We start from the raw sequence: 18812 nt of genomic DNA on the forward strand, positions 1-18812 counted from the left end.
AGCACGTCCCCTTGTTCACTGGGGTACCTCAGGGCCTGAGCACCCTGGCTTACAATAGCACTCTATCAGCACTGGAGCGAATAAGTTCAAGTGACATCCATTGGGATTAATTTTCTCCGTCTCATACCTGTGGTTATTATGTTTCTGTTATCTGGCTGTGCTACTAACTGGTGAAGCTGTAAGTTACCGGGGACAGTATTTTCTTTATCACACTCATTTAAAAAAGAGATATTGTTCAGGAAACATAAAATTTGCCCTTTTAAAGTATATAGTTTAGTAGTTTTAAAGCATATTTATAACATGTACAAGCAAGGCCTCTATCTGATTTCAGAACAATTTCATCACCCCCCAAATAAACCCCATCCCCATTAGCAACCAATCTCCATTCCTCTCCACTTGCTACCAACCATTAATCTGCTCTCTGTCTCTATAGTTTTGTCTATTTTGGACATTTTATTTAAATGGAATAATACAATATGTGGCCTCTTGTGGCTATCTTCTTTCACTAAGTAAGCATAATGTTTTTAAGCTCTATATATGTTATAGCAAGCTTTAGTACTTAATTATTTTTTATAGACAAATAGTATTCCACTGTGTGGCCATATCACATTTAAAAAATCCACTCATCAGTTGATGGACATTTGGATTATTTCTACTTTTTGGCTCTTTTGACTAATGCTGCTAGGAACATAGGTGTAAGTTTTTGTGTGAATGTTTTTGCTTTCTTGGTTATTCATCTCTATATATGTATGTATAAATACAAAGGCTGGGTTCTGTGATAGATAACTGTGTGTTTTAATCAGCTTTTTTGCTGCTGTGACTAAAGGACTCAACCAGAATAATTACAGAAGAAGAAATTTTTATTTGAGGGATCATGAATTCAGAGGTCTTAGTTCATAGAAGACCGGCTCCATTCCTCAGGGCTCGAGGTAAGGCTGAGCATCATGGCGGGAGAGTGTGGCAGAGGGAAGCAGCTCAAAGGGTAGTCAAGAAGCAGAGAGAGAAACTCCACTTTCCAGCTACAAATATATCCCTCAAGCCACTCCCTAATTCCCCACTTCAATTAATCCCACCAGGGATTAATTCACTGATTGGGTTAAGACTCTCACAACCCAATCATTCTCCTCTGAATCTTCTTGCAGTGTCTCACATGCGAGCTTTTGGGGGACACCTCACATCCAAACCATAACGCTATATTTAACTTTTTTGTGAACTCCCAAACTGCTTTCTAAAGACAGTTTTCCTTTTAATTAATTAATTAATTAGTTTTTATTTTTTGCAGTCCTGGGTATAGAACCCATGTGTGCTAGGCAAGTGCACTACTACTGAGTACCACCTGCAGCCCTTATTTCTACATGAAGGGGTGGGCTGGTTTAGCAGTTCTTAATTTTTTATTTTTATTAAATTTTGATAAAGAACCCCTTTAGAAACACACTAAAACCCAGGGAACCTCTTGCCAGATAAAAGCATGTTTGTGAATATGCATGATTTCAGGGGTTCAAGAACCATCTGAAATTGATGATGGGTTCCCATCTTCTGTGATTACAGCCTCACACATGGATGCATTTTAAAGTTAGATTATTTTGCTAAACATAAAACTCCATTTACATTTTTTTTGGCTTTTGTACATGGATATGGGAAATGGATAATTTGGTTAATGAGTTCTGATCCATGTTCTGATTTTCATTTGGGATCGGAACATTCAGCAACCAATCAGTCGCTTTAATTTTTTCCACCCACTCTGTAATCATCTGATTGATGTGCAGTTACCTCCCCCTGATCTGACACACACTTCCCCTTCTCATGTTTCCCATCTGACGCCAGATAACCTTCATTTTTTCCCATTTATTTTGTGTGTGTTGGCCACTGTTTGATATAATTATTTTTGCAATCATCTTCTATTAGGTGAAAGAATATTGCAGTAGAGAAAGAAGGAAAAAGAAAATAAATGCCTTCCTGACAAGTTCTAATATTTTATGTTCACAAATAATCTCCCAATATCAGAGCAATAATATTATTTTCTCAATGTGCATTTATTAAAATGTAAAGTAGCTCCATCACATTGGGAACTAAAACCCTTGCATTACCTTGGCCAGAAAAATATCACTTATTTATTTCAGATTGCATTTCTGGAATTTTAATATTGTTGCTTTTTCTCCCCCTCCTGTAGCCTTTATCTAGCAGGGGGTGAACCTGACGGGTTGATTTCTAAAGAGGCATCGCTGAATGCTCAGGGCCTTAATTTGGTTTTACGAATTGCTTTTGGCTCTTGATTTACGATGAGGTTCCTTTCTGTGTAATTCTCTTGGCTGAGGAAAGGAGGAGTAGGAGAAAAATTATATAAGTGGAAGAAACGATTTATAGTAGAGGGGGTGGAGAGAGAGAAGGGGAGGGGAGGGGAGGGGAGGGGAGGGGAGGGGGGATAGTGGAGAATGGGATAGACAGCAGAATACATCAGTCACTAGAAAGGCAATTTGTAAATCAATGGAAATGTAACTGATGTGACACAGCAATCTGTATACGGGGTAAAAATGGGAGTTCATAACCCACTTGAATCAATCTGTGAAATATGGTATATTAAGAACTATGTAATGTTTTGAACAACCAACAATAAAATAAAAAAAAAAGACAAATTAAATCATTCAAATCCAATGTATGATGGAAGAATGGAAATGAAAACTTTATTTTATGTACACATACTTGTTAAAGCAATAAGGAACCAAAAAATTAGCTGCCTCTAATTTTTATTAAACTTATTTCTTACAAAAAAAAAAAAAAAAACGAATAGAGGTCTCCCTTTGTGGATGGCATTTTGACACCACATTTTAAGACAGAATATAGCTGGTGAGAGGGAAACAGAGAAGACTAGAAGGAGGGTTACAGGGCTGGGAGTGTAACTCTGTGGTAGAGCATGTGCTGAAAGGGCCCCAGGTTTGATCCCCAACACCAAATAAAGGAATAAACTAAATTCAATTTAGGAGAATTAGCATGGTGAGTTTTAGGGTTTGGAAGAATTATCTCTATTATCTACTTCTCTATGACGTCTAGTGACGCATGCTTAAGATTTCAATTCCAAGTCAGAATGTTAATTTCTAGGTAGTGCCAAAGACACTTGATTGAAAACCGGAAGCCAGGAGTCCTAATCTTGTTCTCTACTCTAAGTAACTTTGTGACCTTGGACAAATCACTTCCATTTTGGGGGCTGTTTTCTCAAGTGCAAAAGGAAATACTAAGTGAGGATAGATGGGTTTTCATCCTGGCTGCATATTAGAATGCCCCAGAGAGCTGTGGAAACTATACTGATGCTCAGGCCCTTAGATCTTTTAAATCAGAATTTCTTTGGGGGTGGGTGTTGGTGTTTTTATCTGAGACACCTCGATGATTCTCTTGAATCCAGGAGTGAGCACCCGGTCCAGATAAGCTCATGCGTTCCTCCAGATTTCTGTTCGTCTGGAGGGTGTCTCACCAGCTGAGGTTGGTGAGATATGTCTGCAGACAAGTGAAGCCACAGTCACAGGGTTGTGATCTGTGCTGGGGGTTGAGGTGCCCCCATGGGGGACTTTAGGGATAACCTGGATGGAATTGAATTTCTCTTGGTCCCAGACCTGGGTTGGATCAGGTAAATCTTCCTTTCTTTGTGGCCCCATGGTGCTGAGAAGATGGATGAGCTGGGGCTGGTAAAATAGCTTTTGTTCCTTGGAGAAAGGCAGGTGGAGAGATAAGGTAGCCTTATTATTTTCAGACTGGAATGAGGGATGTTTAGCCTAGAAACCAGGGGACTTAGGGGGACGTGATTTGTGGTCTTCAAGAGGCAGAAGGACTGTCAAGAGGTAGAGGGATCAGAGTGATTTCAGATGCTCTAGGGATGAACGAACCCAGGCCAGTGGGTAAAGTCAGGGGAGCAGATTTTAGTGCATTATAAGGAAGAATTGGAATGTTGAACTGTGCTCCTGTATTCCCTGTGCATACCTCTGTCTTAGGGTCTGCTTTTATGACCATCTTTTCTACATTGAGACTGTATTGTTCTCATCTCTGTATTCTCAGCACCTAATCCAGTTCCTGACACAGTCTTCAATAAATGTTTATTATAATTTCTGTGATTCTTAATTGCTCTCATTAATGCCCACTATGCAAATCACTTTCCTTGCTTCATCTCTTAACCCTTCTAAAGCTTTCTAAGGTCTGTACATTTGTTAACCCTCTATGGTGAAGGAAACTGGAGCTTAGGGAGGTTGCAAAAAAAAGAGTAAAAGTCAAAGCCAGTAAGCAGCAGAGGTTGGATGTGAGCTCAGGCCTGCCTGGCTGAAAACCCATGCTCCTGACCATTGTGCTACCCTGCCCGCCAGGACCTGGGTGGGCTGTCTGGGGAGACAGAGAGCTCTCCAGCTTCACAGGAAATCCAGTTGAAGCATATTTGGTGATTTGCTTGTGCCATGGCAGTGAGTGTGGACTGAGTTAGAACAGTCCCTCATGATGATAAAGCCAGAGGCTGAGCAGATTTTTTAAAGCCAGGTCACCTGGTTACTGTTTCTATCAGCCCTGTACCCCAGGCTCCACCAGCAAGGGGCTGGCTTGTGGCTGCACAGCTCTGGGATGACACTGCTTTCTTGACAGGGACGGTCATCTGTAGGTAATAGGTATGTGGCCTTCTTGGCCACCTGCCTGCATTTCTCATTAAGTCCCAAGGTGACATGTCTGGGGAGCACACTCTTTTGTATGCCCCTGGCGACAGGACAGGATGGAGAGAGACGTGCTGGGTGTATGTTTGTGTGGGGTGGGCAGATGCATGACTGCTCTGGCCATGAAACATCGTGTTAGCATCTCCCTTCATTTCACACAGACAGTGATTGCATTACCGCACAGCTCAGAGTGCATGGCAGAGGGCCGGGAGTGGGCACTCCAAGGAAATCTTTCATCAAAGTGCTGGCATAGCCACAGGCACCAAAGTCGTATTACTGAGATGGCGTGGCCAGTTAGTGGGTGGCTGCAAGGGGACCTATGAAAGGGAGGTTTGGGAGAGGGGCTGGACTGGCCATGGAGCCACAGGACAAGGAAATGCGGGATGGGGAGCAAACAGGGATGGGAATGGTGAGGTGGTGAGTCCTTTAAAATGGCACATCTCCTAAATACAGTCCACATCAAGGCTTACCTAGAAAGAGGGCATTAAGTCACAGTCCAAGGTAACCCTTCTGGTTGACATAGATGTGTTGTAGAAAACTCTTTCTCTGGAGGGTGGTGGGAGTGAGGAAGAGGGAGCAACAGTGGAGAGATGGGCTCTGGAAATACTGTGCCTCATCCCATTTGTTGCTCATAAACAATACAGACAGGAGGTGATGGGATTCTTGTTTTACAGATGAGGAAACGGAGACTCACAGGTGTTTCCAAGATTCAATTTAGAAACTAGAATGAGCAAGGCTTACCTAAATATGACTCAAAGACTTGTACTCATTTCACTCTCTCAAGCCATCTTCAGGTCTCCCACTAGGGCAGGCTGCGCTGAAGTTGGGGATTTAGGAAGGATGCTGTCATGAGCAGACCGAGCTCAGTGAGTTTTGAGGGGAAGGCCACAGGTCCTAGTGTCCTGCTAGACTGAGGCTGCAGACTCAACCCACAGAGCTCGAGATGCTCCTACTTGCAAATAGGAAGGGAGTTGTCAACACAGATGTGGACAGAGGGCCTCCCCATACAACTAAATGGCAGGCTGTGAAGAAAGATGGTCACTCTCCAAGGTAACTCTGAGAGGAGGGAAGAGGGGATCACTAGAAATCTGGGGCTTTATCTAGGGAATGGGATATGCAGTACAGAACTTCGAGGCTGGATATTCATTTTTATTTCTGTTTTTCAAAATTTACACTTATCTACTCACAAAACGAATTTGAAGAGGCAAACTATTTTCTCAGGAAAATAAAAGACACCCTCTTAATAGCTTTCTTGCTTGAATATTACCAGCAAATCATCCTTCTTATCAATCATTGATGGGTTGTAGAACAAATTATGAATACATAACTACAACTGCCATTCATTAAATCCCTAGTAGATATTTAACATCGTGTTAGGCACACTGCACATATTGTCTTCATAAATATTTCCCACAACTCAGCAAGATAGGCATTTCTATTCTCATTTTTTCAGATGTAAAAATTGAGGTTGAAGGAGATTAACTGACTTTCTTAGAGTTCTGCCATATATACATAGTGAAACTAAGATTTGAAACCAGGTGTGTCTGACTTCAAAGGTAGTTGTATTAGTCCATTTTCTATTACTACAGTGAAATACCTGAGTCTGGGTGATGTTACAAAGAAAAGAGATTTATTTAGGTTATAGTTTTGGAGGCTGAAAGTCTAAGATCTGGCAGCCCCATTGATGTGGCCTCTGGTGAGGACCTAAGAGTGAGTGGTCATGACTGGAACATATGTGGGAATGAGAGATCACATCACGTGACAGGAAACCAACACAGTTCACTCTTATAACAATTGGTTCTAACAAGAACTGACTCAGAATCCTACTGAGAACTAAAAACCTTCAACCAGGCCCCACTTCCAAAGATTTCACTACCTCTCAACCTCTCTACACTAAGAACCAAGCTCCCATATGGGAGCTTGGGGAGTAAGCTCTAACCATACCCATCCATAGCAGCAGGTGCTCTTTCCTCTCTGTGACCATGGGGCTATGAACGTGTGACTATGAAGCTGGAGTGCATCTCAACTTACCTATTTAATGCAAGGAAACTTTCCCAGCCTCCCTGATAGGGCTGTGCCTTGATTAGCCACCTCTGCTAATGAAAAAGTCAGTGATTACTCTACAAGGCAGCAGTTCCACTGTTGGATCCTCTGTTTGTTCATCCAAGGAATATTTAATATATTTCCACTCTCTGTCAGGCACTATTCTAGAATCTGGCAAGCCAGACAAAGGCCTGGTTCTCTTGGATCTTGATTTCTGTTTGGGGAAGCAAGCACTAGAAAGTATAGCAACAAATCAACAAGGGTTTCAGGTGGAGATAAATGCGATGGAGACAAGAAACCAGAGTGGTCTAGTGAGCCTGGGCATGGGGACCACTTTGGATTGAATACTTAGGAAAGATTCTGCTCAAGAGCTGACAACTTGGCCCAGACCTGAATGACAGGAAGGATACACCATCCAAAGATCTGGGGGGAAGGTCATTTGAGGCAAAGGAAATAGGAGATACCAAAGCTTTGAGGCAAGGCTGAGTTTGGCACATTAAACAAGGCCAACAGCCCAGAGAATGCAACTGGGGGAGGACGGGAGAAGATGAGCTCAGGGAGGGAGGTGGAAGCCAGATGGTGCACAGCCCACCTGCTATTGTGAAGGCTTTGGATTTCATCCTAAGTGTGGTGAGATGCCATCAGATGGGTCTGAATGGAAAAGTGACATAAGGTGATTCTGATCTTAAAAAAGATTCTGGGTAGAGATTGAATTGTAGGAGGTAATTCAGATTGTTGGCAAGATTGCTCTCTTTCCTGCTGGTCAAATGTGGTTCTTTTAGTGATGGGTCTTACAGCCCAAACCAACCAAACCAAAGGCTACTTACTTCCCTCTTCCATTTTTTTTTCCCTAACCAACCATCATATTTCCCTGTAGTTCTTTCTAAATGTCCTTTGTTCTTCAATTGGTCCTTGGATTCCACACCTACCATCTTGGTCATTCTTCATTGGCTTATCTCTTATTTGCCCATGTTAAAATGTGGCACCCACTTTGGACTAGCCCAGAATTCTGAAGGACTCTTCAAGGATACCCAGTAATGAAGAGTATCAGACTGCCTTTAGAGGGGAGGCTTCTTAATCTGGGTCTTCTGGCCCATGGACGGGTCCATCCACACACCCTGTATACAATGGTATATGTGTAGGTTGTGTCTGCACAGCCTTCACTGAAGTCTCAAACAGACCCTCACCCTTGAGATTCACTGCCCTAGGAAGTTAAATTAAGGGATTTCTATACTAAGCAAAAGCTACAAATTAGTCTCTCTCTGGTCCCACATTTACTCTTTTCCTGTCTGCTTCAAATGCCTTTACAGATCTTTTGATCTCCTCTTCCTGCCTCATACCCCACTTTAAATTCCTTCCCTAGCTCCTTATACATCCTCCAAACCCAAAGAAGTCAGCTTCTGCTTTCTTAGAGCAGGCGCTGGTGAGGAAGGCTGTCCCCAACTAGCGGGATGAGAACATTTAGAGAAATGGGTACAGGGCCAGAGGGGTTTTTTTGTTGTTTGTTTTTGTTTTGGTTAGTTTCTTTTGTTTTCCTTTTTCTTTTCTGGACTCAGCTCTTCAGAACTGACCTGTGTTCCTCACTTGCAGACTCCCAAAGAGCAGGACACAGAACCTGGTAAAGACCTTGAATGTAAGCTAATGCAAAGGGCAAAGTCATCTCACGAGATTTATTATTCATTTCCCATTGCAGTTAATTTTGGCACCTTCATCAGGGTTTAAATTCTAGTACCATATCATATCAAAGGAAAAAAGTATTTGATGTACGTGTTAATTACTGCTAAGATGTAGCTACTTAAATCAAGAGTTTAATCTTCATTTGACTATTCAGAACAGCTCTGAGCGGGGGATGGGGAGAGCCCCTTTTGATTTGGGTTATTTAAATAGGTGATGAGAACTTCAAACAAAATGGCTTCCTATTTTCTAAACCAGCATCTGGATGTCTTGCAATTAGTACCCAGCTGAAGGAAAAATAGTTAGGAAAACCAAGTTCCTCTAGGAATTTCCAAGTCTTTGCCTTTTCTATGAAGCTGGGAGTTTTGGTTTTTTTTTTTTTTTTATTTTTTAGTGCATTATAGTTATACAAAATTGTGGGTTTATTTTGACATATTTATAAATACACATAACATAATTTGCTCCATTTCACTCCTCAATACTACCTGCTTCCCTCCCCACCTCCTGAATCCTGATCTCCTTCCTTGACTCTATTGGCCTTCCTTTTATTAATTAATTTTTTACTTGGTACATTATAGTTATACATAAAAGTGGAGTTCACTGTGACGTATCCACACATGTACATAGCATAGTTTAAGAAGGTTCTGAATAACAATTTCATGTGCTCAAAAGACTTGAGATTGTATGATAGTCTAATAGTCAGTGATATCTTAAAAGCATGCCAGAGGCTTAAAAACTAGATCCATGGAGAAAATAATTTGCTATTATTTAAAAGCACAAATTGTCAAAATGATACTAGTCTTGAATATGCTCTTTGTAAGACACATCTTGGATGAATCCCTAATGTGCCTTTTTTTTAATACTATGAAACTATAAAACCCATCAAAACACCAAGTTATTTACCAAGTGATTAAATCATAGTCATTTGTTATAGTTTTACAAGAACATTGTTTTCTTGGATTTCCAAAGCTTTATTGCTTCAGATATAACACTTTGCTCCTAATAATCCCTATTGATTTTATTATATTACCTTATATTTTTATATTTGTTTTACTGCCTTGCACTAAACTCGAGCCTTAATGTGCTATATAAAATGAGATATATCATCATGTTTCTCAAACCTTCTGAAGATAATGATCTTGTCCAACATGGATGAAAAATGCTCATTTCTGGATGCTGACAGAGGTGGGGATCTGAGGTGGAGAAGGTACACTGTGGTCTCTGGGACTGATGGTTGTTTATTTCTCTGCTGTTGAGGTGCTGTCCATGTGCTGCGTGGATGCTGATGGGTGTGGTCATCGTTTTCATCCCAGATTAGAGGAGGAATTTGGGATCGAATTTGCCTCACGATTTTGCCACTCTCCCTTGGGGTTTGTGACTCACACTGCATCTACAAGATACTTTGCATACAGTAATTACTCATTTGCTAAACCAGCCTGCGGAAAACTTGATGTTCTTAAAAAAGTTATCTGGAATCTTTGAGTACTGTTTTAGTACCTTTTTCCAAGGTGCCACCTAAACATTGTTAAAAATGGTGACACATCTCATCTCAGGTGGAACCTGGCATCCCCATTCTTAAAATAAAAGTGTTGGGGTCTGCAGGAAGAGACTCAGGGTGCAGGTGGGGGAAGAGGAGCCAGTTCTGTCTCAAGTCTCTCAACCAGCTAGAGGAAAGGCATCTTTATGCAACTGAGGGACTGAGGGACACCTGAGACCACAGTGAGATCCCACACACTCTCATTAGGTCTTTGCACAAGTGACTTGGCACTTTCATTATACTTTAGAGGGGACTAGATTCTTGGCTATTCAGAAGGCTCAGATTCCTAAAGGGGAAAATAATCACACAGCTATACTTTCTGTAGTGCTCACCACTCTGCTCCAAGTGCTTCACCCATCCTTCCTTTCCATCCTTCCACTGGATCTCCTAAGGCAGATACTATTATGTGCTTCAACTGATGATGAAGAAACTGAATCACCAATATGGGAAGTCTTTTGCCCAAGGCCACACAGCTGTAGTGAGGATTGGCCCCAGAATATGCATCCAGCCAATCTGACTTAGAGTCTAGCTGCTTAATTAATGAACAGACATATCATATTGGTAATTAACAGAGAATCACACAGTCTAGTTTGATTTTCCCAACAACCTGTGGTCCCATTTTAGAGATTTCAGAAAAAAATTCATCATGTGTCGAAGATGATACAGCTGAAACTCACCAATGGGATGGTTTCTTCCTCTCTTCTACACACCTAAGTGGGTGGAAGATCTAGCAACATGCCCCAAGGAAGGGAAGTCAAAGGCATCTCTGCATAAAGACTGGCTGTTTGCACCAGATAATCTGTCCCCTCCATGATGGTGCGAAGACAAGCCCCTGAGGTCAATGTTCAGAGCAGCAAATACTCTGTCTGGATTAAGTGCAAATGCACGGAGGGAACTTCTTGATCCTCTGACATCTCTGGGCATCATGTCCAACATGACTTCTCTGCTCGATGCCCCTTCACTATCATTCCAAGTCCTTTGAAGGAAGAGCTATGTCAGTGTGTCAGTATTCTACCATGCTCACTGCTTGATGTGCTGATGAGGTTTTTAGCCACTGGAACGATCAGCAAAGCATCTCTGTGACTCCTGAATGGCAGAGGAGGAAGCCAGATCAGAGCGAGCAAGTGGGAAAGCACAAGGGGCCATAGTTTATGGGCCTGCGAGGAAGGAGAAAGGGTCTCTGTGGTCATGGCCAGGCGGTGTGCAGGGCATGCCCTCTTGCTTTCTTAAACTTAAACAACAGGCCAGTCAACAGAGGTGAAGAGAAAGCCACTGGATAAACATTAAGATAGAAAACACAGACATACATTGAAGGTCCTCAAAAAAGTGAACAAATCAAACATAGTAGTCCCTTTCTACTATGTAGAAAGTAGTCGTCTATTCTCCCAATGGGAGGTGTTGAACCTTCCATTGAACCCAGCAATAAAACGCATGCCTCCCCCTCCCGGATTAGAAGGCGCAGGCAGGTAGATATGTAAGCCCATTGAGAAATTTATTGTGATCAGTTCCTGAATTCATTAGGTAGTACTTGTCCTGGTTAGAGTCGGAGACAGAGCAACTCAGACAAGGAGAGTGGAGAAGCGTGTCTCTTCATCAGCCACAGCTGCTTCTCTGTCTGTGTTCTGGGAGGGACCATCCTCACTGGTGATGGATGCAGATTTAGTGCTTTGAGATCCCGGGAGGACAGATCAAGCAACCAGTGAGGCAAATGGTATTTTGGGTCAAATCAATAGGAATGAAGAAGTAGGACACGAAGGAGGGGAAGCCAGAGTGAACGATGGGTGGGTCGGAGAGTGGTGGGAAGTTCACTGCTGGGGTCATCTGTTATTCTCCCTAAACAGATTATTCTCTTCTCTCCTGATTTCCATTAGGAGGAAAACAAAACCCAAGGTCTCTTCCAGAATAAGAAGCATGAATCACTTACACCAGGAAGATGAGGAAAGCTTAAAACGCAATGCTAATTGAATGAGCAAGAATTAGTGGTTCATTTCTAGCAGATAAACACACGCATGTTTGGGTGTAAAAACCTTAGTCTCCCTTTCCCATTCTGGGTGCTTTCAGAGTGGGTTCAGAACACTCTCTTGTGCTATTCACCTGACAGATTAAGCTCAGCAGAGACAGGCTGCCTGGGCATGTCGTGTAATTCAGCATTAAGTATCCTATTGATTCACTGAAGTGCTGCCATGGATGTTAATGGAGACAAATATTGTGGCTGTGATTTTTCAAAGGGCTGAGTAATTCCCAAGCATCAATAACATCCGTCATGATGTAATGCAGGGCGACCTCAAGATGTTTGACTTGAAGCCACCCATGGAGGGTGGGGCTGTGGGAAGGGTCTCCGGGGCACTGACCCAGGGTTTGGGGAAGGAGCCTGCACTTTCTCAAGGCCTACCAAGGTCAGGATGGTGACGACTGGTGCTGGAAGTAGAGGTGATCCGTGGACAGCCTTTTCTATTCACTTATCACAAAGGTCACTGATCATTGAAAGGCACGGGCATCCCTAACTTTCATCAATGATCTCCCGGTACCCATGGGAGGGGACAGATTCTCTGGTGAAACAGCCAGTCTTTATGCAGAGATGCCTCTGACTTTCCTTCCTCGGGACATGTTGCTAGGTCTTCCACCCATGTAGGTGTGTTGAAGAGAGGAAGAAACCACCCCATTAGTGAGTTTCAGCTGTATCATCTTAGACACATGATTAATTCTTTCTGTAATTTCTGTAATCCCATGGGTACTGGAAGGTCAGACTCTTCCCTGATTCAGAATACAGAGTGCGTTTCCTCTCCTATTTAGCCAGAAGTTAAATATCCCCAGTATTTATTCCTGATAATAATGCAGCAGAACTACTGTAATTCTAACAGCTTCTACCCTGTGTCCAGCTTGACTAGAGCAGGTGACCACTACAGTGCATGATTCTAGTTACTGTCTTCAGAGAATTTAAGTGACTTGCTCAAGGTCACATAGCGAGTTGGTCACAGACTAGGCTAGAATCCAGGTCTCAGGATTTCTTACCCAGGTCTATTTAAAAAAAAAAATTTTATTGGGGTTTGAACTCAGGGTGCTTTACTATTGAGCCACATCCCCAGCCCTTTAAATTTTTTTTTGATTTTTATTTTGAGACAGAGTCTCATTAAGTTTCTTAAGGCCTCCTTAAGTTGTTGAGGTTGGCTTTGAACTTGGATCCTCCTGCCTCAGCCTCTCTAATTGCTGGGATTACAGATGTGCATCACTTCGCCCAGCTACTCAGTTCCATTCCTAATCACCTTTTGGTAATATTTCTGGAAACCATTTGAATTTATGGCTAGAAATAAGTGATATTTCCTTCCAAAAAAAAGTCTCTGTGAGAATCTCAGGGTTGGTAATTGTCAGGAATCAATTACTCTCAAACAAATCCCATTTCAGTCAAATTCTGCAGGCTGCCCCATCTTTCCTACACTCCAGTTCATTCTCTATAATGCTGCTCACATTATCTTGCTACAAGACAAATCTGATCTTGTCACTTCTTAGCATGAAGACCTCCATCAGCCTCTCTCTGCCGGCAGGATAAACTCGACCGGTACATTCTCTGCCCCCACTCTGCAGTCCTGTTTCCAGCACTCTGAATACTGCTGACCGTTTTATGCCCTTTCATCCTCTTGACACTTCATACATGGAATTCTGTGTCTGGAATATTTCTTCATTACCTATTGTCCAGAAATTTCCTATCCATCCTTCAAGAGCCAGTTCTCTTCTGCCCTGCCCTTGGGAACCGCCCCTGCCTCTTCTGGAAAGTTATGAACAGTTTCTCTGCTGAGATCCCATAGAACATCACTATCTCTGTATTGCATCTTATCCTGACAGCTTTCCTATGATGCTGTATTTGTTTTCTTGTCTTTTTCCTTTGGAATTTGAATTTCTGTGGTCAAGGAATGTGCCTCATATAGATATAGATAAAATACACACACACATATATATGTACATATATATGTGTACATATATATATATATATATATATCTTATATTATCTTGTATATTCCTCTTTTTGTCACACAGTAGGTACCTATATGTGCTTATTCACTGAATGGATAAATGGGTTCTGTAACAAAAAACCTAAAAAATTGGTGTTTCTGTAGTTCGAGGTGTAGGAGCTACCCTCAGGTGACTGAGACCCGTGGGAAGAAAGACAGTGTCTTAACTCAGAAGCATGTTGGGGCCTTTGGAGAGGTTTGGTGGGGCTAAGTGGGCTCTTTGACCATTATGTCCCTCGAAAATAGAGACCCTGAACAACAACCTGCCTCCTGTGGAACAGAATCTGACATTCTAACAGAGGAAGGAGCATGCTAACTTTGACAAGCATCAGGCTGGTGAGCACCATGGATATTCTGGTTTTCAATAACTGTTAGGCTATATGACCAGTCAGAATGGGCACAGGCTGTAGGGTTACAGCAGAGTTATGGAAGTGCCCCTTGTGCCAGGTGTTAACTCTCCAGTTGCTGGACAGTAGAGGGTATCTTGGAAGAGGGTCTGGGAGGAGGAAAAGAAGCAGTTCGGGTGAGGGGGCTTAGAAGAGTGGTTACTGATTAGCCAATGTGAAAATATTTCAGGATTTTTCCAACCAGCCCTGGTACTACTGTACTGGTACATGCCAGTCATTAAGGGGCAGCCACAGTTTTTAACCCATAGAGGAAGTTGTGTGTGTGTGTGTGTGTGTGTGTGTGTGTGTGTGTGGAGGGAGGGGGAGGAATGAGGCAAAACTTTTCTAAGAAGACAGAGCTTTTCATTTTTAGTTGTATTTCAATATTAAGAGAAGGAGGAAGAGGTGAGGGAATCTCAGGCGAGGAACTGAAGGAACCCAGAAGTATGCATGGCCCTGTGTGGGAGAGGTGATGGTACGGTGCTTTGGGATTCCTGGGAGAGATGAGGAAGGAGAAGTAGCCAAAGTCCAGTTACGAAGAGCTCTGGAAGCTGCGTTGCGGTGTTGTCATCTTGTCTGTGATGCCACAGGCAGCCCTCTAGGCAAAACTTATTGCTTGGGCAAGCTTCAGGGTGGCCCTTGCTTGGACAATCAGTGACTCTGTCTTCACCAAATCTGAGGATGTCACTAGGAGATGGGAACAAGCTTCTCCTTAATTAAGAATGTCATGGTGGCTCCCTGGCTCCCGATGACTGACGTTGCCCATCCAGCTGCCACGTGGCCCATGTGCCCTACCACGGTACATCATCTCCTAATTAACATGTCTTGTCAGGTCCAGCGGTCGGCTTCAGTAAACATGCTCTGAGCAGCTGTCACTGGGACCCTGCATGGGGCCTGCTGCCTCATTAGCTCGAGAGAAGGGAGATGGCATTGGTGGCAGGGGGAGGGAGAGGAATGCTCTATGGGGGGTGTTGGCAGGATATCAGATGCACAGAGAGAACACACAGGGTCCAGTGGAGGTTTGGGCCTTGTTTTTTTTTTTTTTTTTTTTTTTTTTCTCCTTGAAGATAGGGTGGATGGCAGTGTGGTCAGAAAGACAGTCCAGAAACTGGAAGCCTGCCTCCTCATTCTGTCTTTCCCATCATCTAACAAGGTTCAGCGTCCTCACTTGAGGAACGGGAATGATCCCGGCTCAACCGACCTCTGAGATTTGTGGAGTGGGTCTAATGAAACAATGGACTAAATTATTCTTAGGAATAAAACTCATAAAAACAACAGAAATAAGGCCAGGGCATGTCTACTTTGGGGTGTCAGGGAGCATTCTTTGCTCAGGCAGGACTGGTCTTGTGAACACGCCTCCCTACCCTTCCAGATCTTCCTACCTGCTTCCTACCCACGTTGTCTGCTCACTCATCAAGCATCCTACAATACGGCCCCAACTCCCTCCCTCCTTGGAGGCCCAGCCCAGCCTCACTTACTCCACAAGAAGGAAAATGAGATCATCCAGTAGGAAATGCTCTCCTTCCTCTGGCTGCTGGAGAATCACCCTGGCAGGAAGGACGAGCAGTGCCTCACCTCACAGATGGTGTAGACCTGCCTTAGTCCACTGTCCCATGGGGTTTTGAGCACATATCTCAACTTGGAATCCACAGAGCACAAAGTAGGCAGTGGATAAATGTCTGCTGAGCAGTGCAATGCGACCTCTTCTTGCAGCTTCATGATAGTGGTGGGTGAACTCACGGTTTCTTTCAAGGATTATTGCATTGCCAATCTTTCTATGGTCTTTTGGGAACTAACTCATGTCTTCCTCGGGACAGGGCAGATCTGTTACCTCTTTGTCCCAAGAAGAGACCAGAACCTTTTTGGTCTTTCCACCTATATTGCAAGGTGATATACTGAGCCTCTCTATCTCATCTTTTCCTGTATTTCTTTAATAATCAGATTTCTTGGACAAAACCTCATCTCTATTGCCCTCTCCAGAAGTGCTGCCCCTGTACTGGGTCTGTCCTGGGTGAAGTCTGAGCAACTGAGATGTTGTTAAAGCATCTGGCAGCAGCAGGGAGGCCGACTTTCCGGGCCCAGCAGAAGCACCAAACCCACACAGTTTGTAAATCTTTGATAATGAATGTTTAAAGGGCACATTCTAATGAAGGGAACCAGAATGACTGTCCATGAAATGCAGGCTGAAGATTTTAATTAAAATGCTTCTGTGTTTTTAGTTCTCCTCTGCCTACTCCCCTCCACCCCCTAAGATGCACATGTCTTACTTCTGGACCAGGCCTGTGCAAAAAGTGGGCATCTCATATTGCTACTTCTCTCGGGTGTGGGGGGGATTTGGTGCTCTTCTTTGGCATGGGTACATGGTGAAGGCTTGGTTTCACAGGGAATGTGCACACATGGGTGGAGGCGGATCAGGACTCTGTTGCTCAAGCCAAGCAGATGTCCATACCCCAGGAAGCACAGCAGGGATCCAAGAGTGCTCATGAATGAGTGGCAGCTGCCAGCCTCATGAGCTTCCTGTGGTGAAGCTCTGGGTTGAGGGATGAGGAACCAGCTGAGGGACTTCTGGGCCAAAGGGGTGTTTCTTGTGCCTTTCATGATACTTTTCTTTCCAAATGGCTAAATGGAGTGGGGAGCCAAAGCAGCTGTGAGAGGGCTTTGCACTGTTGTCCCTGGGGTGGGGGGACTACTCACTGGATGCCTTCCATTTGCTTCTCCAGACCCATGTCCACCCTGCCCTGCATCCTGGAGTCTGAGCCATGTGATGTCATCAGGGATGTCCTTACCATAGGCTTCTGATTGTTCTTGACCAATGAGGAGGCCATGGCAGGACATGGGAGGAAGTAGGAAGATGAGGTTGTACTACCTTCACCTGGCTCTTTGTCTGAGGGACATCTCAGGATTGGCTGTGTCTTTTGTTGGAAGCACATAGTTCCTTGTTGGTGTGGCTTCTGCACAAGATGTTCTCCTTTCTGATTCTGTTCACTACTCTTGCCCCTCACCACTGGGGGTGGGGTGGAAGCTGCCATTCTTTTGAGCACTAGGATGCTGCTCTATTCCATGTGTTATACTCCCCCCACCCCCTGGGAACTACCTAGTAAATAGTCCCTCTATTACTCTCTCCAGATGACCCAATTCAAGAGTGTCTTCTGTTTTCTGCCAGGATCCTTATAGAATTATCATCATCTTCAGGCTACTCCTTTGCACCAGACACATGGTCAGAGGAGGCATCTTGTAGACTTCAGATTATTCCCTGGATCCCAGCTTTGATGCAGAACAGTCTTATGAGTGATGAAACTTCCTTTTCCCATATAGATGAGTTGGGTTTGCAAAAGTGCTAGTGAGTTTGCTTCCCAGGAACCAATGATAATACTTATCTAGAGATCTGTGCTGGGTGGAATAGAAGTCTTCTAAGTGAGTAGAGTAGGGGTGAGGTGGGAGTGGGGTTCATTGTTTCTCCAAATGTTTTCAGCGTGTCTATGATGCTATTTTTATTTTATGAATAAGGCCACTATAGTTGAGTGATTTGACCAGGATTTAATGAGGCATGCTTTCTCCAACTAATATTCAGCAAAGAATTACAGTGGATATTCTAGAACAAGTGATGGGAATCTCCCTCTATTGTTCATTGTTCCTTTTGTTATTGGCCCTATTTGCTATGAGATCCTGAATTTCAGGTATATTGATGGGGAAGTGAGTAGGGCCTTGACTTTGAGCTGGGAAGGACTCCACTGAGGTACAGCCTGCCTGTCAAGCTCTCAGACTTTCTTTTCCAATGGTGGTATATTTTCCTGCCTCTACCTGGTGTGGACCCTTGAGCCAATTAACTTGACTTAGCAGATTAGTTGTCTCCTGTTTTTGCTTCATTCCAAGGAGCTGAGCTTTTAGAAGAATGCTCCCTCCCAGCCAAAGAACTTGTCTTTTAACTCCTCATTGGCCTTCTTGTCTGATATTTTTACTTGCTGCTCCAGACCCCACAGAGTAACAGATTTCAGTGAGCACTACCACCCACAAGGTGAGCTGTGCTCTCTTGAGTGACACTGTGGCCAGCTGCTCTGTATTTGTGTTGCTCCACTATGTCCTCTTCCTTTCCACACTAACCCAAACTGAGAAAGATACTTTCTCCTAATACATTTTGCCTAAAGTGTCAGGTTTCTCCCTTGCCCAGGATTCCCCACACCAAAATATTAACTGAAGTTTATCTCATAATGATCCAGTCGTTTCTTTGTTTTCACTCTCCATTCACTTGTCTGTTGCAATCAGTCAGTTTTCATTCATTTGCTCATTCATTCATTCCGCTATTTACTTAGTAACCCTTAGGTGCCAGAATTTGCAAATATCAACTCCTTTCATTCTTACAAAACAATGTGTTTCATGATTTTGGCCATGTTACATGCAAAGAAACTGAGTCAAAGTGACTAAGTGGCTTGCTGAGAGTCACAGTTCAGGCAGCTGGTAAATGTTGGATCCAGGGATTGAAGCATTA

The 18812-nt window shown here is 43.4% G+C and overlaps 1 long non-coding RNA gene across 1 annotated transcript in view; it reads left to right on the forward strand.

Annotated features, from left to right (window-relative positions):
* The window catches only part of LOC308642630, a 44933-nt gene that overhangs the window by 3534 nt on the left and 22587 nt on the right, over positions 1–18812 (forward strand). Inside the window, exon 2 of the long non-coding RNA XR_014020595.1 lies at positions 804–929. This is a non-coding gene — a long non-coding RNA (uncharacterized lncRNA). The remainder of the gene's footprint in view (positions 1–803; positions 930–18812) is intronic.

The sequence above is a fragment of the Spermophilus citellus genome (genome assembly GCF_964194105.1).
Source record: "Spermophilus citellus genome assembly, chromosome: 2".
In the NCBI taxonomy this organism is placed as follows: domain Eukaryota; kingdom Metazoa; phylum Chordata; class Mammalia; order Rodentia; family Sciuridae; genus Spermophilus; species Spermophilus citellus.